Below are 21,981 nucleotides of genomic sequence, written 5' to 3'. Positions count from 1 at the left end.
TTATCGATCAAGGACCAGTGTTCTGGGCCTTCGAACTGAACATACTCTTTGTTAATGTCAAAGATTCTAAAGAATAGTTGATATATATAAATGAATCAAATATACAGAAAGAAAGGACTAAAAGGATTACTAACAGACACTAACAAAAGCATGGAGGCATTACAGCCTTTCAAAGAAAAGATTTCAGGAAATTTTGTACATGGACAAAACTACTGAGTTTTTCCCTAGCTATGTTTTCAGAAATGGCTGAAATTTTCCACAAAATTCAGTCAAATGCAGACACCCGCTATAGAAAAATACAGCCAAATGGTTAAAGTTTGGCAAAGTTCTGAACATAATGAACATAATTGAAAACATAACTTTAACTGTTAGGCAACTGTAATAATAAACGGTGATACCAGCTTTTCCTATAATAGATGGCACAAATAGCAATACCTATAATTAGGGTTGCCCAACACTTCCCATAAGAATCAGTTCCAAGCCTCCTGTACTGCATATTGCCTCTCCATGGATACAAAGAGCAGGTTTTGGGTCAGGATATGCAGCTCTTCCATATTTTATTTAAAATATATTTTAGGTATATGAAACTGAAAAAAAATGTTGAATAATGAGAAGCTTTAGGAAATTTTAATGTAGACTTCACTGCCAGTTCTGCCAATAACTTCTCCGTTACAGTATTCCCAGACAAACATCAGAGCCACAATTTATTCTACACTTTTTCTGTAGTGTGAAAATGCTTATATTTTGTGTTTTATTTATTATGTGTAATATTTTGTAAGCAGTACTCTTAAGTCACAAACCTCCTATACTTCAAAAATTACTATGCAAGATACTGTCTCATGCTTGATCATTTGGCCATTAGCAGCATTTTATAGTGTCAGTGATAAGCAAAGAAACACAACTGCTGCTGAAGTCCAATGTGGTATCATAACAAGAATTCAGGAACAAGTCCAAATCTCCAGCTTCAGAGCGAGTCCAACTCTGGCACTGCACACCTCCATCCTCTCCCCAGGCCCACATAAGCACAATATCTACAGCTGCTCTTCTATTTGACCTACATTCAGTACTGATTATTACAGCTTTCTTTAGCAAGAGTAATTCTGGCCTACTGTGCTAATAATTTTGCTGATGGGACCTAATTAACAACCAGACAGACAATCTACATTATCTCTTTATTGTGACAGTGTTAACAAGTTCACAATGAAATTTCGATCCAATTGCACTGTGTGATATTGAAATTCTGGTTACAATCATATCTCATGAGTGTAGGTATATTATGGACAATAAAACAAGCTAACTACATGATGGATTTAAAAATGTTATATATTAGGAGGAGGCCTCATAATATAGGCAAATATAAGGAAGGAAAACTAAGGTGAACATGTCTACATCCTTGCTGTACATGATTTAGGTAGATGTTTAAACATGACAATCCAAATAAAACTCAAATCTCAGGTGGTAAAAATATATACAAGTGTGTGTCTCTTTCCACAGCTCAGCAATGCAGTGACACTATTACACGGTCATAAAAATTGAACTTTTCTTAACAATGTAAATTTAAAATAAAATAAAAGATTACTTGATAATTGATGTATTAACACAAAATTACCATGAATCACTGAATCAAAAAGTAATTCCAACTAACCTGTTAAGGAAAGTCCTGATTTGTAGTATGAATACATAAATTCATGTTGTCACATAGTGACAGGCTCTTACTTGCAAAAAGAAAAGGAGTACTTGTGGCACCTTAGAGACTAACAAATTTATTAGAGCATAAGCTTTCGTGAGCTACAGCTCACTTCATCGTAATGCATCCAATGAAGTGAGCTGTAGCTCACGAAAGCTTATGCTCTAATAAATTTGTTAGCCTCTAAGGTGCCACAAGTACTCCTTTTCTTTTTGTGAATACAGACTAACACGGCTGCTACTCTGAAGGCTCTTACTTATGCACCACCTCCACGAAATTTTTTCTTGTAAATTTCGGAGCCCAAACTACTCCAGAGAATGGAGAATGAATGCAGAGGAAAGAGGACACAGTTCTGATAGGATTTGGTTGATATCCAGCAGATATCAACCAGTTGATAGCAGACATGCCTGGTGTCTTTGGGAGAGAGAACAATCAAAATGCAGCAATGCCATTGGTCAGCATCAACACAAAGCGTTTTTAACAGTACAGCAGCGTGTCACAATGAGAACAAAGTTTCTTGTTTAGCAGCACATTATTGAGAGCACATCACTTGTATGTTTAACTCTTTATTTTAACTCCGTCAAATCCAGAGTAAGATCCAAGTAAGTGTAGAGAGAATAAATGTATTTGATGAACAAACACAGACCAAGAGACGATGGAGGGGGAGACAAAGGAGGCAGGTAGTTCATCAACAGCAAAACTGAAGGGTCAGTCTTAAAAATAGAAGAACTAAAGAACAATGGAGTCAAAGGAGCTCAAAGAAAAGTAAATCTCCAGAAGAAGTGGGTGGCCGATAGTGAGGTAACAGAGATTAAAGAGAAATATGGCGATAAGACCCTTAGAATTGGGAAGGAAAAGTGATAGTGACTTTTCAGAGAGATTTCAGTGAAGTGTAAAAAAAAAAAAAATTCCCCACCCAATTGGGAGGGCATCAGGGAGGGGAAACAAAGACACTGGCAACAGACCACCCACTCAAGGGCCTTAAAATTACATTGGTCTCACCCCTTTCGAGGGAGAATGGGTGTGGAAGATGGATAGATAATAGGATCTGTGGATGGGTACATAAAAAGGGGAAATAGCATCATTTAATATACAGGAGGAGGAGCTGGGGCTTAAGGGCACACACCCAGGCCTTATAAAGGTGCAGGTGATTGTTGGTAGATGCCTGCAGACACTGCAAGGAGTAAGGAGGATTCTCCAGGGCCTTGAATCAGAACTGGGGAAGGCTTGTGGAGAAGGCTAAACTCAGGGATGAGAGGTTGTGCCCAGCTTGGGACTGGGGCAAAAGAAGTGAACTTTAAAGAGAGGACAGACTCTTGGAAGGAAGACTGGACCTAGAGAAACTGAGATGACAATTTTGTATGTTTGAGTTTTCCTTAGAAAGGCTTTGTGCCGGACTTAATAAATTGGACTTCAGAAGGGGGAATGTTTTCAATATCTGATTTATGTGGACTTTTTAAGGGGTGTTATGAAGAAATTGAAGCAGGCTGCAGCAGCAGTGGGCACTACAGGGCAGGTATACTTTGACAGTCACCCAATGAAATGTTTGTGATTTTACGCTGCTGCAGCTCTCCTATTGGAAATATGATGAAGTTTTCAGGATGGAGGAATTTTAATATTAACTTTAAATCAGATTATATTTTGAGGCTCTAATCTGTCCCTTTCAGCAAGATTAACACCAAAAGCACATTTCTGCTCTGGAAAGTGACTACAAGATGTAAAAATTGTGCCTTGTTACTCAACAGATCAGCTGTCTGTGTGTATTCACTCTCAGCTGATTACAGACTAAGGCAAGCTGCATTTCGGTTAACCCTGCAGAAGCAACATAGATGAGAGTGAGGGAGTTAGATTCTATTCCACCCTGGACAACACCTACAAAATCAATTATTAAATTCCAATCTGTTACATGTGTGCAAGCCTAACAGAAGATGGTAAGGTAGCACAGGTGTCACCGAGGGCACAATTTAAATTGCACAATCTTTATTTCTGGCGGTGATGTCCATGAAGGAAAGAATCAAAACAGACTTCTAAATCTGGCCACAGTTTGCAGGGCAGAAACTTTTGGGATGGGGAGGGGAGGAGAAGAGGGCATCAACTTTTTACTTGAAACCAAATACCTTTGATACGGAAAGAGTGAGGGATCATAAACATGGATTCCTACAACACTATTTTATAGTACATTTTCAGAGATCTACCATACTTTGCGAAAATACACAAGTGTTCTAGTATATCTTTAATATACATTAGCTATGCATTGCAAAGACCAAGCTACTTGTAAAAAGGCAAAAACATAAAAGTTGACCACATTGAGCACCCACCAAAACCAACTTTACTGCAGGATTCACAGAAATCAAACTGAAAATTCATTTTATTAAATTAAATCCACATATGCTACAGAAAAAAATGTATATCAATAGCTTTCTCCCCCTACTTTTTCTTCATGATATTTTCCCCTAAATATTACAACTATAATTTTTGGTCATTTACATTGGAACATATTTCAGTTTTGAGATAAGTTCTTTGACAGCTGAAAAGAAATGTCTGCAAATCCATCTAAAAAAAAAAAAAGACTTCATCTAATTTTTTTCCCTCTGACCAATGTGTCATCAATTCTCCCACAAAGACACTGATGACCTCTCATAAATTTATTATAGAGCTGAACAGGATTATGCATGTAAAACGTAAAATCTAGAAAAAGAAAACAATGTAACAAATATAAAACAGCTACTTCAGATAGCTTAGCACTTTATAAACATTTTCTATACCATTATCTGTCAACACCATTATATTTAAATGTGTCGTTACATTGTTCTTTTTTATATCTGAAAAAGAGCAGTGAATTTAAACAATCTAAAATCATGCTCTTTGACCTTCTCTTATTACTAGTGCCCACTGAACCTTTTCAAGATGAATGGTGGATATCTTTGTCCAAGACAGCTCATTCAGCAATCACAATATTTCCTATAAGTTAGATAAATTGAGTGGTCACTTAACAGGGAGAAAGGCCAACATCAATTGCAGCAAAGGTCGTTCAGTCTAGATATCGTGTGCTATATTAAATTGTCATCAGCTCTGAACAGCAATTCTGTCAATAACCCATCCAACCAGAATAACTGCAAATTTTAGAAACCAACTGCCACATCAAACACACAGAACAGTACCTTCACAACTGTCATGAAATTCACATGGTTCTATAACATCAGTGCTTATGGCGCAAATAATTATAGAGGACCATGGTCCTGATATATCAGTTGAATTAAAAACCACCATAGGAGAAAAAAATATCTATCTATCTTACTGTCTTTTCAGTTTATTATCATAATACTCTTATAACCTGATGACTTTGTATTTATTCCCACTCATTTCCCTTACTGTAGTCTTAAACCCTGTGATAGGATATGTTGTCCACCGAGGTTCTGGGAGGTACAAGAGCTGTCCTAGTACAGTGAGATCCACAGAGGCATTTTCCTTCTTGGTATACAGGAGTATTGGACCATATTGATCTATGTTCAGTTGCTGGGAAGCAGATAGATTTGGGCTCATTACACTACAAAGTCCAGCTGACAGGGATGAAAGAAGTACAAGGAAACAAGAGGCTGAAGTTATGGGGGAAAAGGCCAAACTCAGCTTGTGCAGATTGTTATTGGAAAAGGGAGAAGAAACTGATATAGTTTGCAAGATATTATCATTGCTGGCAAGAGTTCCCTCCCCTGCCCCCAAACCCTAAAAATCTATGTATGCAGCACATTTGGCAAGGATTTCAGGAGTGAAATGGTTAGGTGTCTTACACTACTGATACAACACAAACAAATTTTAAGATGGTATATATCCTTCTTTCTATGTTGTTGAGTCAGTTTAATATATAGCAGAGTGCATAGCAGACATTCATGTCAGTGGAAGCTCCATAAAGAAGGTTTTCTCCTCCAGCACTTTTGAGCATTAGAATGCATCAGCACAGTTTTATGTGTTGGCCCAGTTTCTTGGGAAATCATCACAAGCTGGCAGTGGCTTGACAATCTAAAAGCTAACAGGTGACCTTTTGCTTCTTTTAGAGGCATGGCATAAATGCTGCATTGGATTCTAGCAACTTCCATTCTGTTTCTCTCTCTTACATTGTGACAGACTAGCTCTCTGAAGCAATTAAATAAAATAAAGAATATTGCCAATATTATACCCGTCACAGATGAAGAACCCTTATTTATGGATAAGTATATTCCAGTCATTGGACCCAAGTGTTCCAGAGAGTCTTTTTAAATCAACATGATGTCCCCGAGTGCTATATTTTGCATCTTAATCTGTGATTTAGCCAAAAGATGTGTAAAACCTGATTTAGCCAGACTGGTCCCTACTGGTGATACACGTAAAAGAGGCTCAGAATCATAAATTATTCCTACTGAGACCAACTGTAACTCACACTCAAATATTTGCCTGAAGACTGAGGAAATCTCAGACAGTACAGACACATTTTGTTTGGGCCAAATCATACTCCTGTTGATAGATCTACCATTACAAATGCAGAAGACATGCAGCAATGAGGATGAGAATAGAAGAGCCATTTCCAAACAGATATACAAATGAGAGTTTGGGACAATTTATTTTAGCTTTTGGAGACTGACATTGTGGTTTCCTGAGAAAGCTTGACCTCAAGCTAATCAAAATCTGTTCAGTATAAAAGGATAGCTTTTGGGAGCCATGTGGAGCAGCCCCCAACCCTACTCCCAAGCTGGAGTGCCGTGGGGTAGGGTGGTGGCACCATGCCACAGCTTCCAGGAGCTGAATGGAGTGACCCCCAACCCTGAGCAGGGCAAGCCCCAGACCTCACTCCCCAGTGGGAGCTTGAGGGCCGGCTTAAAACAGCTGGCCGGCCAGATCTGGCCTGCAGTCCATAGTTTACTCACATCTGTACTACCTTCTGACCAAAACTTTTTTTTTTTTTTGGTAAGCTTAAAAATGCCTTTACACATTACATGGTATTAAGGACAGCTAGAAGTACACTGAATACTCTAGACTAAAGGAGTTGCTTACATGGAATATAAATGGAGATATTGCACAAGGGCAGTCGAGCTTGGAGCTTTCAAGGTGTGGTACATCCTAGGAAACCCTGGAGTGTGAGAATGGTATGCATGTCTCCTGTAGTCACAAAGTAAAACTGGCTGGTCCTTTCATTGCTCAGACTGAGAAATAGTATCAAGGAAATAAATGAAACTGAAGTCTCACTAGCCTAATGTTAATCACAAACTTTTTTTCAAAAAAGCCTTTGAATCAATATCCTGTAACTCCTGGTGGGACATACTACTTTGGACAACCAACAGAACATGTGAATATTCAGCACTTGGAATATAAGATTATTGGGAAGAGTTACAAAAGAGCTTGCCTGTATGCTAGTGTTAAACTTTGACACTAGCTATTAGAAGGAAATGTCTGAAGTTTTTTTTTTTGTGCTAAAACTTTCTACATACCACTAAGCTTCATTTGCCACAAAAAGTGAAATGTCTGTACTCAGTGGCATCTGATATGAACAGACATTAGGTTTGAAGTAGCTAGTGAGAGCATCTACTGTCCAAACAGGATCCATAGCAGTCCTGACTCTTGATGTAGAGTGGCAACTTTGTAGGATTGATTCACTGGTCACTAAAATACCTGAGGAAAATAGGGGAAGAAGTAACCAGGAATAACTCTTTACCTGTGGAAGCATTCAAAACAGATTGACTCGTCCAGCTTCAGTTGTGGTGATTCTCTACACTCAGCTTAGGAATGCATGCCACTTCCCTCTAAATTTTACATAGCAGTTCGGGTTGCTAGAAAATATTTTCAGAATTGGATGTATAAATGCACAGTAACTAGGTTAGCCAACTGTGTCAAAGACCATTTATGTTGGTCCCTTATGGCTGAAACTTGGAAGCAAAGACTATTTAACAGCAATGTGGTGTGTAGAGCTGAATTAAGGATCCTTAAGAATGGAGGGAACTAACATAGTTAAAATGGCTGTCTTGTAGAGCAGTCAAAATAGAGCAAAAACATGCAATTTAGTAGATAGCAAGGACTTGATCAGGCCCGTCGACAAGAGAGTGGGGGGGCAAAAGGGGCAATTGCCCAGAGGCCCAGGGGATTTAAAAGGGCCCGAGGGCCCCCGGCCCTTTTACATTACTCAGGCAGGCTGCGGGGTTCCTAGGTGTGTGCTTCAATAGCTCAGACATAGGTGAGGTTTTTTGTAGGAGTGGGTGGGTGAGATTCTGTGGCCTGCGCTGTGCAGGAGGTCGGAATAGATGATCATAATGGTCCCTTCTGACCTTAGTATCCGTGAATCTATGAATTAGTACTACATTTTTGAGAATGTATTATCCACTTTCAATGGAGTAGGTTTGGATTTGAGTATAAAACTAGCTGTATAGACAAAGGCAAATCAGAGGGTCTTTGTTGTGCAATTTTTCATGTCAGTAAGATATAAACTGTATTAAAGCTTGTTTTATTTCCATTTTAAGCAATTTACCAAGAATTTTTTTTTAGCGAGAGAACCTCATGAAACACACACTTTCTGAAGAATTTAACATAGCTATAGAATCCACTTTATTCTAATTTCATTTAAATACATAATTAACTGTACATTGTGAAGTGGGAAAAATTATGAAAAAAAATCAAGGTTTTGCAAATGTGTTTTTCTAAGCTGATGAAGGCAGCGGATATGTCTAAAATGCATTCATCACAGTACCATGCCACTTAATGTACAATAAGTAACCTAAGTTACAATGTGTATTCCTTTAACTGTTTGCTGCATGCCATAGGGTTTGTTAGATGAGTGTGTACTGAATTTTGCGATGTAGTGTATGTTTGTATGTCTCCTCTTATTCCTTGAAGTGATGAAAGCAAACAAAGTTTGGCAATCCTACTTCACATACTTTTACAGCTGATGTAATGACCATTAAAACAACTTGAGATAAATACAAAGTCCTCCTGAAATAGCTTACACCATGGCCTCCTCAGTACTTTAGGCACCCAATTTAAATATTAGCCTGAATATCTTGGTCAAATCCTCAACTTAACCAGTGATATTGCCTTTGCAAAGATAACTAGAAATCCTAGCATGCCTTTTAAATGTGGATTGTGCCATGTCTCAGATTTGCACACGGATTTTTACATAGCTCATATAGTCATGGGATAAATCCCTTGTTTTCCGAGTGTCTCCAAAGCTTACTGCACTTTCACATTCTGAGAAGGTTTTGCTACTGTTGAGTCTGGCTGGAGTAATAAAGAAAAGCGGTGAATATCTGCTGCTGGCAGATCATATACAGATCACAGATGTATAATTATATTTATTTGCTTTATAAATATTTTCAAAAATTACTACTGTGACTTCCTCGATTATCCCTGGGAGCTAAAGTGGAATTTAAGTACGGTATAGGCTTTTGCTGGTCTTCTGCAAAGAGTTAATTTCCCCATAATCCATATTTTCGATAAATAAAAGCCAGGTCTTTCTGCTGGTTCATAGGAAAAGCTCCATTTGGCTCTGAGTAGCTACAAATGAATGATTCGTCATGAAACTCGTCAAATGCAGTCACCCAAGTTCAGTTATAATCAGACTGGAGAAGTTACAATTCTACTGAAACTTTCAACAAACTTCTGACAGCATCCTAAAAAGTGGTGGCCAATGAAATAAATACAGTGAAGAAACAGTGCTGTAACTCTGCCACACAGTCCCTTCAAATCCTTGTTTTCAGCAGGCATGTTTTTTCTTAGCCAAAGTTGAAATCATCATGACTTTACAGGAAATAAATGAGCAACCTAAGAAATAAAGTCAGAAAGGATGTTTGAGAGTCTGACAGCTGTTATAAGGATCCATGAAAGGCAGAGCATTTTAGGTGCAAGACTGCATAATAAGCAAATAAATTCTGCTTAAGGAAGAAGGGGGGGGGAGGCGGAGAACCAGAATGACGGGGCAAAGATTATTGTTACTAGGTAAAAGCAGAAGATAGCAATGATGGGAAGAGCTATTATACCCAGAGATCACAGTTTTATCATTATGCCTCGAGTTGCAATTGAAAGACTATATTGTCAGATAGTAAACTAATGGGAGAAGACTGAGGTGAACAAGACAGGTCACATGAAAAGTATATGCTAATAAAGTGGTACTAACAATGATATGGACTGCATTTATATAAAATGCTATATAAAACAACAGACTTCTTCATTATATGTATTGAATTGATTGCTTAAGTATATATCGGAGAGACCTCTGAAACAATCTGTGTTCTCACACCAACAACTCTATGTAGCGTACTTGTGTTACGTATGTCCTATTTTATAAATCATTAAAGAGTTAAACAGCATGTGAAGCACAGAAACAAGAAGTTAATGTCTGTTCAAGGGCCTATATTTTGCCACTGTCTGTTTCCGCTACTTTCATGAATATTTACCAGCAAGTAATCAGGATACTCTACACATAGTGGAACTAATATTAAATAAGGAAAGCAAAGACCCTGCATTTATTCACATGCTAATAATAGACTACATAGGGCAGTATTTTACCTTGATTCTGCATCCAAAATTCCCAATGACCTCAACAAGAATTAAATACAAACACTGAAAGTAGATTATTGTCCAAAGTTAAAATGAAAATGTCATATGGCCATTGACCCAAAGGTTCAGCACATTTAAACACATAGTATATCCCCCTCCTTATCTCTTAGTGCAAATCCTCCTAATTCTCATATATTTGTTGCCTAGAAATTAATGGAGCTTTTTTTTTTTTACAAGTCCATTGATATAAGAACTGTAAACTAAACCCTACTCTAAACAGAAATAAAAATGCATTTTTCATGTGGCTTTTCTTTTACACTTAAACTCTTACAATGCAGCTACATTAATGTATCTACAATCCAAAATTATAGTAATAGTTGGCATAATTTATAATGGCATTTACTGCACCAGAGAGAGGTAGTATCTACATAGTAACTTGCTAGTAGGAGTGAATCCATCTTCTCACTGCTATTCAAAACCTAAGAACGAAAAAGACAGCAAACCCAAGCCATCAGTTTGAGTCTCCTGATTAAAGACAGAATCTGAGGCCATCTGCTAAATTACAATAATCTGTCAGGGTGTCTCAAATCATTAGCTTGACAGTGACAGAAGTGGACAGCCAGAGATCTTTTAATCCTGAAAATTGTATTAAATAATTCTATAGTGTCATTATAGCTGACCAGGTATTTCCCTGTATTTAATTACTGAAATGTATATGAATATTCTAAAAATATGGAGGTGCTATGCCACCCTATCAAAATGCCTTTTTACAAAAGTGTATATTAGTAAGAAGGCATAAAGTAAAACTAAGCAGCTTACAGTTTAGCTAGTCAAGAAATTAGCAATCTGGTTGGCCTGTAAAGAAATGCTGTATATAAGTCAGCTCTGCCAAGCCCCATTTCTATTCTTTGCTTGTAAACAAAATTCAAACAATTAAATAAGTGATATTGCATTAGCTACCTTGAATAGCTGCCCAGCCATGCAATGTAAGAAGTTTATAAAACTGAAAGGTCATGCATTTTGCTCGGGTTTTGCTCTGCCCCTCTATTCCTACAGCAATTCAGAGTAAATGTCTAGTTTCTTATGCTATAACAAAGACCTAAATGAAGATATAAAATTAAAACATATCGTATTATCAACTTAAGACTGAACAAAATCAAGCAAGCCTGACTAAAATTATCAGAAATTAATCACTCAATTACCAGTATATCGGAAAATACTGTAAATGCATGACTTTTTAAATTAAAATGGGTAGTGTTTTTATGCTGCCAGAAGTAATTTCCATATCTTTATTAGCACAAAAGACTGAGATGCTCAATAACTGGTGCAGATAAGAGGACCAGCTTTGAATTCTATTTATCTTTTCTCTCTCTTTCCTCAATGGCTACCATTACATTTCATATGTAAAGTCTTTACTAAAAGTGCCTAAAACAATCCATCCTTGTTTTGGAGGACATTCTTAAGGATTAAGTGTTGCAAATACAAGTTTTCCCTCTTAAAAATATGGCTCAATATCATAGAAAAGTAAGATGCTGAGTGGCTCATAAAGAAGGAAAATGATGCTACAATAGAATTGCCATCCCCAAGTGTCCAAAAGTCATGAGTCACATCCCAAAAGATAATTAGACTGTTTAAAATCAATATATTGATTTTATCAACTCAGATTTACTCAAATTTAGGACTTAAGCCCTAATTCTTCAACTGTGACAGGCAGACTTGAGGGCTTGAAGCTTTTTTTTTTCTTCAGTGAAATTTAAAATGAATGTTTTTAAAATACAAGCTGAGAGTCTCATGTAGTCACATAACTCCATCACCTGAGGTTTTCAGAGAAACACCAAATATTGCAAGAGTTGGTAATGTTAAAATATTTTTGTAACAAACCAAATTTGTGTCATATTCTGCTGATTCTCAGATAGGCACGTACAATTTTGCAAATGCAGAGATTTTTCCTGTACTTTTCTTAAAACAGATACATTTGTCCATAAATAATTGAGCTGGTTTAAAAAGCCCATAGCACATCTGTGTGGTCAGTCACACATGCAATTGTTTGAATAAAATCTCTATCTTCAAGTGGATTAGACAATGAAATTATTCTTATGAAAATATTATTGAATATTTGACCTGGTAAGTCTATGAACTTTTTAGCTCACAAGTCTTTTGCAAAATACGGGTGTGGAGGAAAGGGAAGGAAAATATAATGTTGTAATTACTAAAGCATTATTCTGTATAAAGAATGCTACTCATTCACTTATTTGAAGAACTACAAGTAATCCTCTCTAGTTATTTACTTAGTGGTGACAAACTCAAAATTTTACTGTGTCTCAATATTTGATGTTTTTCTTAATGTTTCTGTTCAGATCAAAGTCTGCATGTAAGAATCTCAGCTTTTGCCATTTCTAAAATACTGTAATATTCTGGAGAATACCTGAAAACAAAGTGAGCTTAACCTAAAATGTCAGAAACTAGAAGGCAATTTAAAACAAAAACAAAACAAAAAAAACCAACCAAATGTATTATTTTTTTAAAAAATTCCATGATCTTTAAGCTAAAAAGTTCATAGACTTACCATGATCTTGAGGATGGCTATACTTATTAAAAATCATGAAAAAGTTAAAACTTTTTCCATTATTAAATATATTGTCTTTACTAGGCTTGCACAGATCTAACTGGGAGTAGAAATTGACCCTGCAACTGGAACTTAATTAACTACTTTAATAGAATCATAGGCCTAGTCCATGCTACAAAATTAGGTTGGTTTAACTACGGCGGTCAGGTGTGTGAAAAAATCCATGCCCTTGGGCAGTGTTAAGACAACCTAAATCCCTGTAGAGACAATATTAGGTCAATGGACCTAGCTACAACTTTTTGGGGGTGTGGATTAGAATCATAGAAGCTCAGGATTGGAAGTGACCTCAGGAGGTCATCTAATCCAATCCCCTGCTCAAAGCAGGACCAATCCCCAATTTTTGCCCCAGATCCCTAAATGGCCCTCTTAAGGGTTGAACTCACAACTCCGGGTTTAGCAGGCCAATGCTCAAATCACTGAGCTATCCCTTCCCCCAGAATAGAATTACCTATGCCAATGGGAGAACTCCTCCTGTCAGCATAGGTAGTGTCTACAGGGAAGCACTACAGTTGCTAACTGTGCTTACTAGAACATTTTAAATGTAAACATACCCATAGAATTTAAGGCCAGAAAGGACCATCAGATCATTTAGTGAACCACCTGCACATTACATCCACCAAACCCTGTCCAATTACTGCTGCGTATAGCCCAATAACCTGGACTAGACTAACATATTTCAGTCCTCAGGAGACTAAACTATCATGTGCCACAGGCAGAGAAAAGTAAGGAGTGAGATACACCAATGTGTGAGGCCCCTCCAATGGCAGGAAATTGGTTTGGTGAGCTATATCCAGATGAACCTAGCAAATCTAATGATACACAAGAAATAGGGTGAAATCCTGGCTCCACTGAAGTCAGTGGCAAAACTCTTATTGATTTAGATGGGATTCCGCCCACAGAATGCAGCTTTGAGTGCATGTTGGAAAAAAAAAAGTGTGCCTAATAAATTACTGCATTACAGCTGGAAAGTGAGATTTACCTCAAGTATACTGTAGCCTCTGTCAGAAACCCTCACTGCTTATAGACGTGATCGATAGACTCCCTTGCTAAGACCATAATGGTATTAGGATAAAGAATGAATCTGTACTCAGATGACCTAAGGAACATACACATAGCTGGAGAATGACACCAGATAATATCTTCATGGGTTCTTCTAAGACCAGAGACAGAGTACAGCATCACCTGGTTTAGTTTGCCCACCCTCTTTCTCTCAGTCTCTGAGTTCAAGAGGTTAGATGTAATTCTTTAACTTAGATCAATCTTTATCAGATCTATTACCTAAGAAGTGACATTACTGAAAAGTGGCTCGTGCCAAGATTAAGATTTGGATAATTTTTCAATGTAGTGTTTAACATGATTGTTTTTAACATGATTAAGCCCAGAAAATTAATAACAGGTCTGACTGGTACCTAAGAGAAAGCAAAGTAATGCTACAACTCAATGTCAACATAAGCCTGCCTCCAGTCAGACATCCTTCAGCTTTTTCCCCCTCCTACACAGTATCCCTGACAGGCTCAAAGTAGACTGACTTTAAACTGCTCTAAAATTAATGTATTATACTGGTATTTATCTATAATTACCTTATGTAGTAGAAAATTACCTATGTAGGCCCTGATCCTTTAATTTATAAGGCAGATTGAAGTCAATGGGGCTCTATGTGGGTGCCGCAGTTCACCCATACATTGGAAATTGCAGGACTGGAGCTTTAGGCCATTTCTAAGAAGCATTTTCATGTCCCCTGCTTGTTTAGGGATCATTATTTGTCCTATCAATTTCTCTATATTTAGCTTTTCTTATGTTTCCTCCTGCAATATGCTATGCATACTAATACAAATTCCCCTAAATGGTCTGAAGCTCAAACTATGCTTTGGCTTTCTAAGGCTCTCATTCTGCAAAGTGCCTTGCTTGGGCGTCCTTGTGTACACATGTAGCTCCACTGGGTATGTTTATATTGCACTGGGGAGGTGTGATTCCAGCATGGGTAGACAGGCTCAAACTAGCTCATCTCAAAGCTAGCATGCTAATAAACAGCAGCATGGATGTTGCAGCAGTGGCAAAGGCTCAGGCTAACTGCCTGCGTTTAAGCCTGTCTGATCCCCTGGGTCCGAGCTTGGGCAGCTAGCTCGAGACGCCACCAGTGCTGCAACATATACACTGCTAGTTGCAAAACGGTCTATCGGCACTGGAATCATACCTCTCAGCTGCAGGGTAGAAGTACAACTGAAACCAATGGGGTCTGTGCAGGCACAGAGGTCTGCCTGTCACAGTTGAAGAATTGGGGCTTAAGTCCTAAATTTGAGTAAATCTGAGTTGATAAAATCTGCTTATCCTAAAATGGGGGGAAAACCACACCCTACAGTTTTGTGAACTTTATTAAATTCTACTTCTAATTACTTCAACAACAGAATTGGTGTTGACTGGTGAAACAGGTTTGGGAGTCACAAAACCTCTGTAAGCTACATATTTGAGAAAAATGAAAACATAGACCAAAGAAAAATATATGGAAAAACGAAAAAATTAAATTGTATCCGTGAAAATGTAATTATGCCATGCCAGAGAAATGATCTTTTAGGGGAGTTGTGAGGAGAAGGTGGTCTCTTGCTCTCCCATAGTAAGAATTTGCATTTATATATTGCATTTTCTCTGAAGAATAAATTTATCTTGGAGTTAAAAATGAGACTATTAGACAAATATTTCTGCCACAAAATCCTAAAATTGATCTGGGACAAATTCTGCTCTCTTTTATCCTTTTTACTTAAGCCCCAATTCAGCCAAGCAGTTAAGCAAGTGCTCGATATTAAACATGTTCTGAGACAATATATATTCATGCAGCGCACTTGCTCAAGTGTGTGTTTAAGTCCCTGGTTGTATCAGGGTCTCAAAAACAATGAGGATGTTTGCATATAACTGAGAGCAAAATTTATCCCCATATTAGCACATGCTGTTATTTTATGTGATTTTTCCATTGAATGACTACCATTAAAATAACTGGTGGTAGTAATAAAATAAAGGAATTATTATTGTATTAAAACTATTTAATAAAGGAAGAATTTTTTTGCTGACCTGAGCACATTTGTCTTCAATGGGAGTTTAAGTTCCAAACATAATTGTGCTGCTAAGGGTGACATAATCATGAAGAAAACAATGACAAGAAGAGTGGCCAGTGTAATCAGAAAGAGAAAATCTCAGCATAAAGACCCAACTTCCCAGCTGCAGAAGGGTCTGGTTGGGGTAATCCATTCTAATTTGCTGGCCTGCATTTTCAAATCCTTCCGAACCCCTAGAATGAGAGTTTCAAAAACAGAGAGAAAAAAATTCCCTAGCAGAAAGAGAGGGGGGAGGAGTATGGCTTTAAAAAAAAAGAACAAAAAACAAAAGCAACCCCCCCATCCCCAAGGAATAGCAGTAAGCTGTCGTTAAACTAGCCAGCCAGCCAAGCATAGAGTCCCCTCCCCTCCAAACTGCTGTGCAAGGAAATCCCATTTGGATGCCAACAAACGTGAGCAGTCAGAGGGGGACTAAATGGGTGAATTCTTCTGGTGCACAATTGAAGATAAAAATAAAAGGCATCACAACGGCAGTTACAACTGGCTGTATGGGCCATTTTGATGAAAGTGTGCAGCAGTGGGGTTTCTATGCTGACTGTTTTGAATGTTTTTAGCTGCAAATGTCTTCTCAAGTTAGACTTAATTTTATCCACTGTCTTGAGCAAAACAAGTGGTAAAACTCATACATTTAAGTAGTCTGATTCAAGACCAAGAAAAAATGCTAGACTTAGATTGTACATAGACTTTAGTCACATTTTGCTCTTAAGCATATACTGAGATTCCAGTTTCATAAAATAAACCAAGAAGAGTGACACATAGTTTTACAATTTGTGGCATACATAAAGTGACTTACTATTGTGAATTTACTTTTTGTATAATTGACACCCTTTGTGACAATGTGGCTTGCTTGTCACCTGAGCAGTGAGGCACTACAGAAACATCTACTCTTCCACTTATGGTCTATTTGAGAAATTCTAGGAGGCCAGTGAGATTAGACTCTATGGAAATTACTGCAAAGGCATTCAAGCATTGACTTAATCTACAGAAGTGCAATAGGATTTTCAAGAAAACTGCAGGTATTGGGAATGTTATGGCACGACAAGTTATTCAAAATCCATGTGCTGGTTTAAAGATCTAGGACAAAAAAAAAATTCAAAAACTCTTAAGTGACCATTTTCAAAAATGACTTAGGCTCTTCTTAAGTCAGTTAGGAACTTTTGAAAATGTAACCCTAGTATGCTGGCAGCATGATAAAAACTGAACATGCTTCAAGGGAAAAAAATGACTGCAAAACACTGGTACTAGTGAACAGGGAATAAAACATGGCAAGAAAATGGACTGATATTCCCTGAACAGGTAGAAAAAACACACAATAAGGATGTGCAAGTTTATTCATTCTTCTGAGTTATTCTCTCTGTCACAGACTTTGCCCAGGTTCTGAGTGATTCCATTGTTGGAAGGGGAACCCATAAAGACCTACTTCAATATTTCTAATGAAAGCAAGAATTAAAATGAACTCACCAATAACTTAGATGTAGCTTTACAGAGCTTGGAAGATTATGTTTAGAGTCTGCAAGGAAAAATGCAGTTACATAAAGTACATCAACTATGTCTGATTTATGTAAGTAGGCTCCACAAAACAAAGCAAAAGTCAAAGTGGATAATTCAATTTTGGGAAACATGGTAAAGTATGTTCTTTTCTACAATTAGTGAACTACTATTGATGCTTCATTTCTCATCTGGCTACAAAACTGAATCTTTGTGATTTTCTAGATGATCGAAAGACTTGGATTTGTCCAGATGAATGTACCAAGCATTTTTAAAGGTCAAAGAGCTGTTGCCAGTCTCAGAGGAATTAATAAACCATTTTGGCAATACAGTTTAAGAGCGATGAATTCTTGTATAGATTGGCAGCAGTCATGCCCCATATTATGACCATGGAAGAAAAAAACCTATTTGCCTTTGCTTCAAAGACCCTAAGCAAAACAGGAAGCACAATTTGAACTGCCAAAATTGAGCTGGAAGCATTAGCATTTATTTTCATAGTCCACAGTTCTCATCTTCATCTGAATAAAATTCATTCATCAGATAAATCATTGCCCTCTCAATAATACCTTTGGACCTTGCATGAGCATTCAATCTCTAGGTGCCAGAATAACGTGAAGGCTAGTTCTATCCATGCCCACCTGCAATATCCGGTACAGAAAGGCCACACAGGTGCCATTTTTAAATATTACCTTTCCTATGTGTTTAGCCTAAGCCTCACGAGCTACTCGTTCAAAATTGTAAATAAGCCAAAACATACACATTATATGTTCATAAATTATACACATAATAACTTCATAAATAAGAAAATATGCATAAGTAGACCCATTATTCCCCCAAGGTTTAGACCTGGTGTTGCATTGAAAAATCAGAAGAGCTCACATGCTATCATTCCATAAAACAACAGAGGCTGGATCAGCTTCATGGTGGATACAGCAGTGGGGCGTATGAAGGAAATTGCCCAAAGTTACATTTGATGGGCTGTATCATTGTGTTATTAAAAAGACAGCAAAAACAAATCCTTGTTCCTTGAGCTGAACTATAATATAGTAGAACAGGATCCCCGCTTGCCCATCTTATCATGGCATAAGCATCCACGGCAGTATACCCATGTGGCTTTTGCTGATCCTTTTGAAGGACCCATTCTTTTGCTTACTGACAGTAGACACAGATCTGAGGGATTGTCTCTTCAATCACTAAATGTGCTATCCAGAAGTTGCATGAAACATTCAGCCAGAGTCGTACTCTGCCGGAAAAGACAAGAGGCGGCAATGGACCACAGTTTGTATCTCAAGTTCAAAACATTTATGCAGATGCATGGTGTGTAGCATATTAAATTAATAGTTACTGTTCAGCTGGTATTGGTTTGGCGGAAAGATCTGTAAAAAGGCAGTATTAATTCTGTTGCCATTCCAATTTTTTTTAATACAAGGTGGTCATGAAGAAAGCTCCATCACCAACACACTGCAAACCAGACTTCATTAATGAAAGTCTGAAGACTAGTTAATTGTTTGAAGTCAAATATTAATGTTAATGATCACGATTTAGGATGAGAGTGACTCTCAAGCTCAACTGGAAGTTAACTAGTTTAAACCTTATTTTCTGGATAACCATCATGTAGATAGAAGATATTGTGTTACTTGGCATAGCATGAATAGGTTGATCTATCAATAAAGGCTGTACAAAAGTTAAATAGCTATAGTTTGGTTAAGTGCTAGCGGAGGGGCATGATAATAGTCTACAACTACTTTGGGGTGTCTAATCATCAAAAAGGGAGGTGAATTGTTTAGGTTGGTGCAAAGAGATAAACAGATGCAATGAAATGAAATTAAAATAGATAAAATGTAGGTAGACCCTTAGGAAAAACTTCTCGATATTCAGATATGAAGGTTGTTATATAGTTTCTCAAGGGAAATTATAGAAATCCCATTGCTTGGAACTTTTAAAATTAGAGGATGAAAGCAGATCATGGGAGAGACAATGCAGAATAGAAAGGAAAAGAGAGAGACAATAATAATTCAGCCTCATTAAACTGTGCATCAGTATCAAAAAGTTTAAGCATTTCCTTTTTCATTAGCATGTGTTTTAATACTGACATCCAACCAATTACGTTCAAACAAATTTCCAGAATACTGTGGCAACATAGCTAATTTCAGAAATTCATTCAGATTAATGAACTGCATTATTATTTCATTAAAAGCTGGAGTGTGCTCTTTAAGAAATATTAAAAAAATGAACAGAAAGTACTCTCAAAAAGCCCCTAGCTTCCTTAATGAGTGTCTCTTTTTCTTATTTGCAGGGAGCCTGTCTATCTTTATTTTAAAAAATCATACTACAAAGCAGTGACACATTCTTAGCTCAAAACCAATTGTAATGAAATGAACAGCACATACTGAGGGTGGGGTGTGCAATATACATATAATCAAAGTGTCAACTAGAGGTGAGGTGACCCATATAACAAAATTAATTGATACTGGTTTCTAATAGTTGGGCTAAATTTCATATTTTGAATGTTTTGCATGTTTTTCCCCCTCAGGAAAATAAAATTAATACATTACACATCTATATAGGTCAAACTGCTTCAGTAGCTCTGTAGTGATTTAGAAAACCTTAGCCAGTGGTAACTTGTTCCTTTTTTACCCTCACAATCAAAGAGAATTTTGATGTAGCAATGAAAATCATAAAAGTCTCATACATCAACCTTTTGTTTACTCTACCTAAAATAGAGAATCTTTTTTTTAGTTGCATTTTTCATATATTTCAAGATGCTTTCTTATCCAAAAGAAATGTATCTCAAATGACAACACATGGTTAAAATGTCAAGAACTGATTTCTTAAATTAAAAACTTCTTATAAAGTTGAACCACATTACTCAATATATTCTATAAAAGGACAGGGGCATCAGATTGTCTCGATCCTTTTAATAAATGAATTAAAAACATGTAATAATTTGAGATGAAGCCATCTGATTTTTCTGTTTCTTTTAATATTTTGTTTTTAATTTGGTTGAAATCTTTTTTTAGTCTCAAACTCACCTCAGTCCACTCAATGAATTATTTCTGTCTGGAGCTGCTATTAATGATCCTCTGTAGAGCACAGCTGAACATCATTCCCTCAGTGGTACAAAAATATTCCACCTTTGGGATATTGTCAAAGATAACTCTGGGGATAAAAAATATCTGCAAGAGATACGCACCTGTATTGTAAGCTACTTTTAATGATTTTTCCACATGGATCTTCTGAACATGTTGGTATAACTATTCCTTTCAGTCTCCAGAAACAAGAATCAGGACCAGGATTTAGTGCCTACCCTCCATTTCTCTGGGCATTACTTATATCCCATCCTTTCAAAATGTATATAGATTACATTACGCTAGATTTAGATAGACAGAATCAGACATGGGCAATAGACAAAGATTATAGATAAGGGCTTGCCTCTTGACATACAGAGACAATAGACTCCTTATTGTTTCATTTCTGTTTTACTCCCAATCTAAAAAAAAAAATTATGTATTAAGCAGTCTCACCAATATGAACAAATTGCATTCTACTAGTTAAAAGGTGATGATCAGGATATAGGTTTCAGAGTAGCAGCCGTGTTAGTCTGTATTCTCAAAAAGAAAAGGAGTACTTGTGGCACCTTAGAGACTAACAAATTTATTAGAGCATAAGCTTTCGTGAGCTACAGCTCACTTCATCGGATGCATAATGCATCCGATGAAGTGAGCTGTAGCTCACGAAAGCTTATGCTCTAATAAATTTGTTAGGATCAGGATATAGTCACAGCCAAGTTTTTTTGAAAAAAAAAATTAGGCCTGATTTTTAGAATCTCAGACATAAAAGAACTTGTGCAATTGGGTTAACAATCACTGAGATCATGCATACAAACTGAATATTTGTACATGCAAATAAATGCCAAATTTACCACTTGTACACACAAATACTAAAATTAACGTGAGCCCGATATGATAATTTGGGGAATCTGTCCATATAACTTATGAATTCTGTTTGATGTTATGAAGCTAATAATATGAAAAATTGCTGTTAAAATGTCTTTAGATTTGTGTATCCAACATTACTGACAAGCCTTGAAACTTATCCCTCCCAGACCTGGGACAATACTAAGGCTATCAGTACCTGCATAGCTCTTACTTGGGGAGAATAAAAAAATGTGTAACTGCATCCTACAAAAAGAAAAGGAGTACTTGTGGCACCTTAGAGACTAACAAATTTGTTTGAGCATTAGTCTCTAAGGTGCCACAAGTACTCCTTTTCTTTTTGCGAATACAGACTAACACAGCTGCTACTCTGAAATGCATCCTACAAGAAGCTAGTTCTCTTCAACTTCCCTCAACTGGGAGCTGATATTTGGGAAATGGAAAATTTCCCAAACACAGAACAAAGAAGCCAAAGTGTTGAGTCCTTATAAACCACAGAGGAGGAGAAGACATAAAAGTCTCACAGGAAGTTTTGTGCTGGAGAGAGGAAGGCGACACAGCAGCCAAGGTCAGAGAAGGTGAGCTGGGAAGAGAAGGCTCCGTGTTTCAAAACACAAACCATTC

General features: G+C 37.1%; 1 protein-coding gene across 4 annotated transcripts in view; it reads right to left on the bottom strand.

Moving 5' to 3' along the window:
- THSD7A (thrombospondin type 1 domain containing 7A) overlaps positions 1-21,981 on the bottom strand; it is a 437,038-nt gene that overhangs the window by 306,092 nt on the left and 108,965 nt on the right. The window lies entirely within an intron of this gene.

This window comes from Dermochelys coriacea, chromosome 2 (assembly GCF_009764565.3).
Source record: "Dermochelys coriacea isolate rDerCor1 chromosome 2, rDerCor1.pri.v4, whole genome shotgun sequence".
NCBI classification, from domain to species: Eukaryota; Metazoa; Chordata; order Testudines; family Dermochelyidae; genus Dermochelys; species Dermochelys coriacea.
Note: the sequence above shows the minus strand (reverse complement) of the source record. Positions and strands in the feature narration are given on the sequence as shown.